Below are 8,289 nucleotides of genomic sequence, written 5' to 3'. Positions count from 1 at the left end.
AAGAGAGCGAGGATTAGCTGGCAGCTCCCTTATATGGGCAGGTGCTGGCCTTGAGCTCATTGGTCCATACCATCTGACAATCCCCTTACAAGGAATTATGGTCTAGACATGTGACCACACACGTAAAATAGGAAGGTCCTTCAACATACTCTAATAGAACTAATACTAATCACATGACCTAAGGTCCTGCAACACTATATACAACATTAAATATATAATTACATGTAAACATCACAAAATTGAAGAAGGAAGAGGCGACTAGGGGCCATCCCACCAGGAGGACCCTACTGGAATGAAGTAACTCTGACTTTGGGGACCACCATACAAGGTACAGTATACCATACGGTACCGGGACACCACATACCCCAACAAAGAAAAGTATAAACTTTGACAACAACAGTAAATAGAGTCCAGCACAGAGTAATAGAAACTCCAGATAACAACTAGATGGCTGCAACAGAAAACTAATGAGTGGTTTAAATAATCTAAAGTGGGAAGAGGATGCAAAACTGCCGCCCCTCACCAGAAATGATGTTAGACGTCGCAAAAAGGATCCACAACTGCCTAAATAGCTGCAGGGCAAATACAGCTTTAAAAATCTGATATTTAAAATAATTTATTTTAAAACTAATAAAAAAAATGCCACTTCCGTTCCGAGCTCCACACCAGACTTATGTCAGAGCCTAAGATCCTCCCCGCAGTTAGAACATGGGGAGGACCAGGAGATATTGAAGAAGATAGAAACTCCTATTGCTTCCCACATGGGGAGGAATCATGGCTGCCATGCAGAGCAGATAGCAGAGCCCCTACTCCACAGCTGCCAGGAACTTTAGGTTCCTTTAGAAGGTATATAGGACCTGAAAAAGTAAGTAAACCCATAAACATAATGGGACCAAACATCTGTCCTTCTGTCCATGGACAGAAAAAATGCCAGACTGTCCTTGTCCTGATTGTTCATAAGGGCAGGGATACCCCTTGTGCTGCTAGTTAGGACATAGGGGTTAATGGGTCACTATAATTACAACAATACCAAATTAATGTTTTTTTTTGTTTGTTTTTTTTTGTTTGTTTGTTTCCTACTTTCCTTTGCAGGATAAACTGTTGTTTTTGATTGTTACTTGGGTACATTACAACTTTCTGATCACTTTCTAATACCTGATTTATTTTTATTTTTTTTAGGGGATAAAGTGACCTTCAAATAGAAATTCTTTCATATAATCATTTATGGCATGTCTAAATGATTTTATATTTTAATAATTTAATTACATGATGACATTTCCAGACATGTTTATATTTATTTATTATAGTTTAGATTTTTTTTAGATGATGAATGGGATAAAGGGGTGTTAAGATTTTTTATATTTCTTTTTTTAAATTCTTGAAAACTTTTTTTTACTTCAACTTCTTGTCCTCCTAGGCATTGCTGGTATAATAAGATGCTATCACTGGCCCCTGTTGCCATGACAGTCCAACGAAACTGCATGATCTGAGAGGGGGAAGCTTGTTAAGTGACTGAGATGAGAGATGTCTCTGATCTTAGCCACTTAAGGCTGGTGCCAGCTGTATTTAAAGGGGTACTCCGGTGCTTAAACATCTTATCCCCTATCCAAAGGATAGGGGATAAGATGCCTGACCGCGGAAGTCCTGCAGCTGGGGACCCCCGGGATCATGCATGCGGCACCCTGTTTGTAATCAGTGCCCGGAGCGTGTTCGCTCCGGGACTGATTACCGGCGACCGCAGGGCCGGCGGCTTGTGACGTCACGCCTCCGCCCCCGTGTGACGTCACGCTCCGCCCCTCAATGCAAGCCGACGGGAGGGGGCGTGATAGCTATCACGCCCCCTCCCGTAGGCTTGCATTGAGGGGCGGAGCGTGACATCACACAGGGGCGGAGGCGTGACGTCACACGCCGCCCGCCCTGTGGTCGACCATATTCAGACCCGGAGCGAACACGCTCCGGGCACTGATTACAAACGGGGTGCCGCGTGCATGATCCTGGGGGTCCCCAGCTGCGGGACTCCCGCGATCAGGCATCTTATCCCCTATCCTTTTGGATAGGGGATAAAATGCTTAAGCACCGGAGTTCCCCTTAAACTACCAGCATTCACTGTGCATAGGCCCAAAACATTCTCCATATTTCATACATCTTTGTTGGCCAGGTTTTGCAGAATTTGCATCCTAAACAAATGGCCCATAAGTTCTAGGTCTTTGGTTCTCCCTGAAGAACTGAGTGAAGCGCTTGTGCACATGTCCTGATTCTCATTATGGATCAGCACAATTTGGCTGCAGGTTATTACTTATTATTAGAAGTAGAAGAAGAGAAAAGACTAGACACTTCTGAAGTTAATTAACCAACTAAGCATAGACGCCACAGGTATAGATATGCAGTCAGGTAGCTCTATGCTACAAATCAGTGTAAAGCAAGTCCAGTATTCAAAAATAATTCAAAAGTGAATACTAGTCTTCTGCTTGTCTGTGTTTTTTCTTATATGTCTCATTATGTCCTGTCAATATTTCTGTATATTAGGTAATGCCCAGAAAGGTTACTGTGATGGGTGTTACCTACTAACACTATATATGAAGACGTATACCTATGGTCAAACCATGAGCATAATATGTAACCCCTCGTATTGTCCTTTTTTTTTCCCCTCCAGAGAGAGCAAACAGTTTTGGTCTTTTCAGCAGATTCCATGAGAATTATGAGAGCTGATAAATCTTCATCTTACCCAGATAAGGATGCTGGTAACACATTTTCTTTATTTACTAGAAACAAATTACCAGACAAAGAAAAAGAGATAAGCTTTACAGAATGGGGGGACTCATTAGCTCCCCATTGGCTGTCTCAATGTGCTCACTGGGATTGCAAAACACTTTGTAGGAGGATGCTGTTAAAATGAGATTAGTATAAACTTCAGGAGTAAATAGGCGCTTAACTGTATTATGGCTAATGACCAGAAGATGGCAGACTAACATTATGGCTGCATTTACTTAGGATCCATATAAAATCTGCGGCCATCAAGCTAAAAGGGGTGTTTTAGTAGAGTTCTCAATTGTGTAAAATATGCTTGGACTAAAGCATTTGTTTCCTGGGCTATTTTGCATAACACGTGTCAAATTTTCAGTTAGATGTATTTGTCACACAATACATATGTAAGTTGGACATAGTCTTCGTGATTTTTGCACATGGTGCAGCACTGCGCTGCCTGGATACTGTATATAGGGTTCTGGAGAAGGAGACAATGGGGTCTGAAAAAGAGGACATAAGGGTCTAGGGAGCATATAAAGGTCTGGGGGGTTCAGGGGTCTAGGGGGAAGAGGGATCTGGGGGAGGACACAAGGGTCTGGAGGGGACAGAGGAGTCTGAAGGAGTATAACAGATGAGTCTGAAATAGAAGGAGTCTTGGGGGAAGAGATGTAACCATGGGACTTAGAAAACGCAATAGAGACAGGCAACGTAAAGTATATATAAAATGCCAATGAAAAGTTTTCAGACCCTAATTTTTTCACACATTGTTAGTTTGTGGCATTGTTCTAAAATTAAAAGAAAACTTTAAGATGGCCTAGAATGGAGATTGTGAGCCAGGCCCTCTAGTCCAACATTAGTGACGGACCCAAAATGCTCCTCGGGATAAATGGGCAGAAAACTTTCACAGACACACTCCAAAATCTTGTAGAAGGTCTCTATAGAAGATCATAAGATATAATAACTGTGAGGGGGGGGGGGGATTTCATAAGTGTGCTATCAAATTCGTGTTTTGTTTAGTTTTTTTATATGATAATACAGGGCTTTAAGGGGAAAGGGGCATTTATTTATTTTAATTTTTTTGCACTTTATGCTTTTATTGAAGAACCTTTTATTATAATTTTTTTTTACTTTTTACAGGTTATACTATGCTGCAATACATTTGTCCTGCAGCACAGTATAACCTGATGAGCGGCAGACACTACAGCCTATGCGATCCAGCCTCTAGCTGGATCTCACAGGCTTCTGTAGCAGGCAGACAGGAGGTCATCTTCTGACCTTCTGCTGTCATAGCAACCAACGGCGACCCACGAACACATTGTGGCGCCGCCATTGGTGAACAGGGGGAGCACCCTCCCCCTGTCAACACCATAGATGCTGTGATCAGGATTGATCAGGCATCTATGGGGTTAATGCTGCCGGGAATGGCGGGATCATGGCCCCGGCAGCTGCGGTGGGACCCCGGCTGTGATTGACAGCCAGGTCCTGTTGCCGATCTCCTGAGCTGCGCGTAACAGAGCAGGAGATCATCAGGAAGTATGCATATGTCCCAGCACGCGAACATGTCAGGTGCTGGGACGTATGTTTACGTCCTATAGCGGGAAGGGGTTAAAGAGAAGAAGGGGAAGAGTTGGGCAGCCCATAGCAACCAATCAGATGAAAGAAACAATCTGATTGGTTGCTATGGGCTGCTAGACTCTCCCCCTATACGGGTTTTGATGAATGTCCCCATAAGGCTGTTTTCACACTATAAAATTCATCTGTTAAAAGATCCGTTATGAACGTCCATTAGAAAAGCTTTAAAAACAGATGTTAAACGTCCGTTACAAAATCCCATTCAAGTCTATGGGATATTTTTATTACCCGTTATGGACCGTTTTAGCCCTTCATGAATAATGGACGTTAATTGTGACGGAAGACAAAAAGACACATGCACAAATCTTTCTTCTGTCACAAGAAACGGGTAAATTAAAGGCCGTTTTTTTGAACATTGAAGTCTATGGCAAACGGATGAGCCTTTATGTCATCCTTTTGCACCCGGTTAATAATATCCGGTATTACTTCAGAGCATGCTCAGAAGAGGTGACATCAGCAGATTCCTGCAATGCTGAGGGACTACTACTACTCCCATAATGGAACATACTTGTTTCCATGATGGGAGTAGTAGTTCCCTGGCTGCGGGAGTCTGTCGGTGGCAGGGGAGGCTACATTAGTGTTTGTACTACAACCCCCATCATGGAACAGACTCTGTTCCATGATGGGGGGTGTAGTAAAGGGGCTGATGGATTGATCGCACTGGGTCTCACTTATGAGACCCGATGCAATTAGAAATCATGTAACAGGGGAGTGGGCAGCATGCTCCACTCCCCTGCGATGTACGATGTATTTACTTTTATTTTTAAATTCCCCGCCGGGAGCCCTGAATGGTCAGTACTGAGGAGCCATTCAGGGCCCCCAGCGGGGTTTTCAAATAAAAGCACTGCAGTGGGGAAAGACATATAGAATGGGTAGGGGGGTATGTATCTGGCCCCCACAGCGCTTCTATATATCTTGCCCCCTGCAGCGCATTTATATATGTACCTCCCCCCCCACAGCGCATTTTTATATGTTCCCCCCACGGCGCTATCATAAGCCCCTGGCATCGCTATGAATGAAAAATATTCTACAGCTGTGCATCTGGCTGGCGCGATGTGCTGCTGAAAGAGTAATTGTCATTCATAGCGCTGCAGGGGTCAGACATATATCCATATGTCTGGCCCCCACATCGCTTCTTTATTCAAATGCCACCGCAGTGCTATGAATGAAAAGTATTCTACAGCAGCGCATCGGGCCGGCCAGATGCGCTGCTGTAGAGTACTTTTCATTCATAGCGCTGCCAAGTCATTTGATTATTGAAACGCTGTGGGGGCCAGACATATGGATATATATCTGACCCCTGCAGCGCATCTATATACAGATGCCACTGCAGCGCTATGAATGACAAGTATTCTTTCAGCAGCACATCATGCCGACCAGATGCGCTGCTGTAGAATAGTTTTCATTCATAGCACTACTGGGGGCTTCTGATAGCGCTGTGGGGGGAACATATATTAAAGCGCTGCGGGGGAAACATATGTAACTGCACTGTGGAGGCAAACATTTATAAATGGGCTGCAGGGGAACATATATAAATACGCTGCGGGGGGCAAGATATATATAAGCACTGTGGGGGTAAGATATATACCCCCCCCCCAGTGATTCTATATATCTTTCCCCACCGCAGCACTTATATTTGAAAACACCACTGGGAGCCCTGAATGGCTCCTCAGTACTGGCCATTCAGGGCTCCTGGCGGGGATTTTAAAAATGAAAGTAAATACATCGTACATGGCAGGGGAGAGCAGCATGCCACCTGCTCCCCTTTTTAATAACTTCTAATCGCATGGGGTCTCAGAAGTGAGACCCGGTGTGATCAATCCCTCAGCCTCTGAACTACAACCCCCATCATGGAATAGAGTCTGTTTCATGAAGGGGGTAGTAGTGGAAACACTAATGTAGCCTCTCCAGTTTTTACACAGAAAACGGATGTACAATAACCGATGAATGCTCATAGTGTAAAAGGAGCCTAACCCTAAGCGCACAGCCAAGACAACATTGGAGTCTATAAACGTTCTTGAGTGGCCCAGCCAAAGCCTTAACTTGAACCCAATCGAGAGACCTTAATATGGCATCCACCATCGATGTCAATTCAACCTTATAGGGCTTGAGAGAATCTGCAGAGAAGAATGACAGAAAACCCTTGTGGCATCATACCCAAGAAGACTGGAGGCTATGCTTCAGCTATGTAAAGGGTCTGAATACTTATGTACATGTGATATTTCAGTTTTTCTTTTTCAATAAATTAGCAAAGATTTCTAGTATTCTGTTACCACTTTGTCATTATGGGTTACTGAGTGCAGAATGACGAGGGAAACTTTTTTTTTTGTGTTTTTTTAGCTCAAGTCTGCAACATGACAAGATATGAAGAAAATGATCTGGAAACTTTCCCAATGCATTGTATATGTCCATTGGGGCAGTGATTAATAGAAGACTCATTCTTCTCAATAAACACTTTAAAAGGGATAGGAGTGTGAATCATAAAATCATTCATCTGTTTTAAACCATCTGGGAGAAAAGAGCCATGTGACATCTTGTTTTCTTAAAAGGGTACTCCCGAGTCTGAGCCTTCTGAACATCCGGTTCAGAAGGCTTGGAGAGGCAGCCGTGGTTGCGATGTCATGGCCCCGCCCCCTCGTGATGTTGTGTCATGCCCTCTCCATTGATGTCTATGGGAGCGGGCATGACGGTTGTCACGCCCTATCCCATAGACATCAATGGGGGTGGCATGGCATCACGAAGGGGCGGGGCCATTAAGTCGCGACTCCGGATGCTGCTCCAAGCCTTCTGAACCGGATGTTTAAAAGGCTAGTACCCCTTTAAAGCATCAGATCTTTTGGGATTGTCAGATCCAATAGTGTCTATTGGTGGGATGCATAAGGTCTTGAAATCACTGCTGGATGCAATGCCCGTAGAGGTAATATTTAAAGGGATTCTGTCACCCTTCCTGGTGACAGGGACCCTGAACAAGACACAATATATAGCTTGACATATAGCTGTTAAAATCCCTTTAAATCAGCTCAGTAATCTGCAATATTCACTAGCTGCTGCTTTAGCCCAGTCACCCACCTACCATTAGTGATTTGCAGTGTTCTGTCAATACTGGGAATAGAAAGAACATTTATATTGTACCTATTGGCAACAGGATTGGTCCAAGATGGTTTCTTCAGAAGCCATAGGGTGCAAGGTCCATGTCTTGGCAGAAGGAATGTAGCTACTACCCTGTTATTATTTATATATATGTAAGTCAATTCTGGTACAATTATACAGTAGGAATCCTCTATATCTATATTCTCAGGTTGTTACATACATGCTCCATAATCTCTCAGAACAATTAGAACTCTTGACAAGAATTCAGTCTTAAATCTTAACATATACTAGGCTATTATTTATTTATTCAGTTGCCTATTTATTTTTCCTAACATTATTACCTAACCATTGTGTAGAGCTTTATTATGGCTGAATGCCATGAAAACAATGGAATTCTCACTTCTCACTTAGATGATACTCAGAAGCCAGAAGTCTCCATCTATTCTTATACTTTGAATGTTAAAACAACATGTTTTGCACTCAGACCTAGTTCTTCACCAAGTGCAAACAGTCCGAGTTTCATACACATCGAGGGAGAGTCTCAAAAACGACTGTCATTTCTGTTCCAGCGATATTATTCACACTTTTTTTTTCTCCTCACATTTTCAAAGGTCTTTTATGCTGCTTTGAAAATATGAAAATATGTGAAAATTCGTTTTCGTGCCACTTTTTTTGAGATGCAAGGGACGGAGTATCGTGACGTCACCGCTCTGCCCCGTTGTGACGTCCCCTCCCATAGACTTGCATTGAGGGGTGGGGAGTGACGTCACAAGGGGGCGGGGCCGTGACATCACGATACTTTGCATAGGGGATAAGATATCT

The 8,289-nt window shown here is 43.4% G+C and overlaps 1 long non-coding RNA gene across 1 annotated transcript; it reads left to right on the top strand.

Moving 5' to 3' along the window:
• The first annotated feature begins 245 nt into the window (after window positions 1-245).
• LOC130360671 (uncharacterized) lies at window positions 246-6,838 on the top strand. Its single transcript, XR_008890753.1, has 3 exons — window positions 246-328; window positions 2,654-2,741; window positions 6,718-6,838. It is a non-coding gene; the product is annotated as an uncharacterized LOC130360671 (long non-coding RNA).
• Window positions 6,839-8,289: the final 1,451 nt, after the last annotated feature.

This window comes from Hyla sarda, chromosome 3 (assembly GCF_029499605.1).
Source record: "Hyla sarda isolate aHylSar1 chromosome 3, aHylSar1.hap1, whole genome shotgun sequence".
Lineage (NCBI taxonomy): Eukaryota > Metazoa > Chordata > Amphibia > Anura > Hylidae > Hyla > Hyla sarda.
This window is presented reverse-complemented; position numbering and strand designations above follow the sequence as displayed.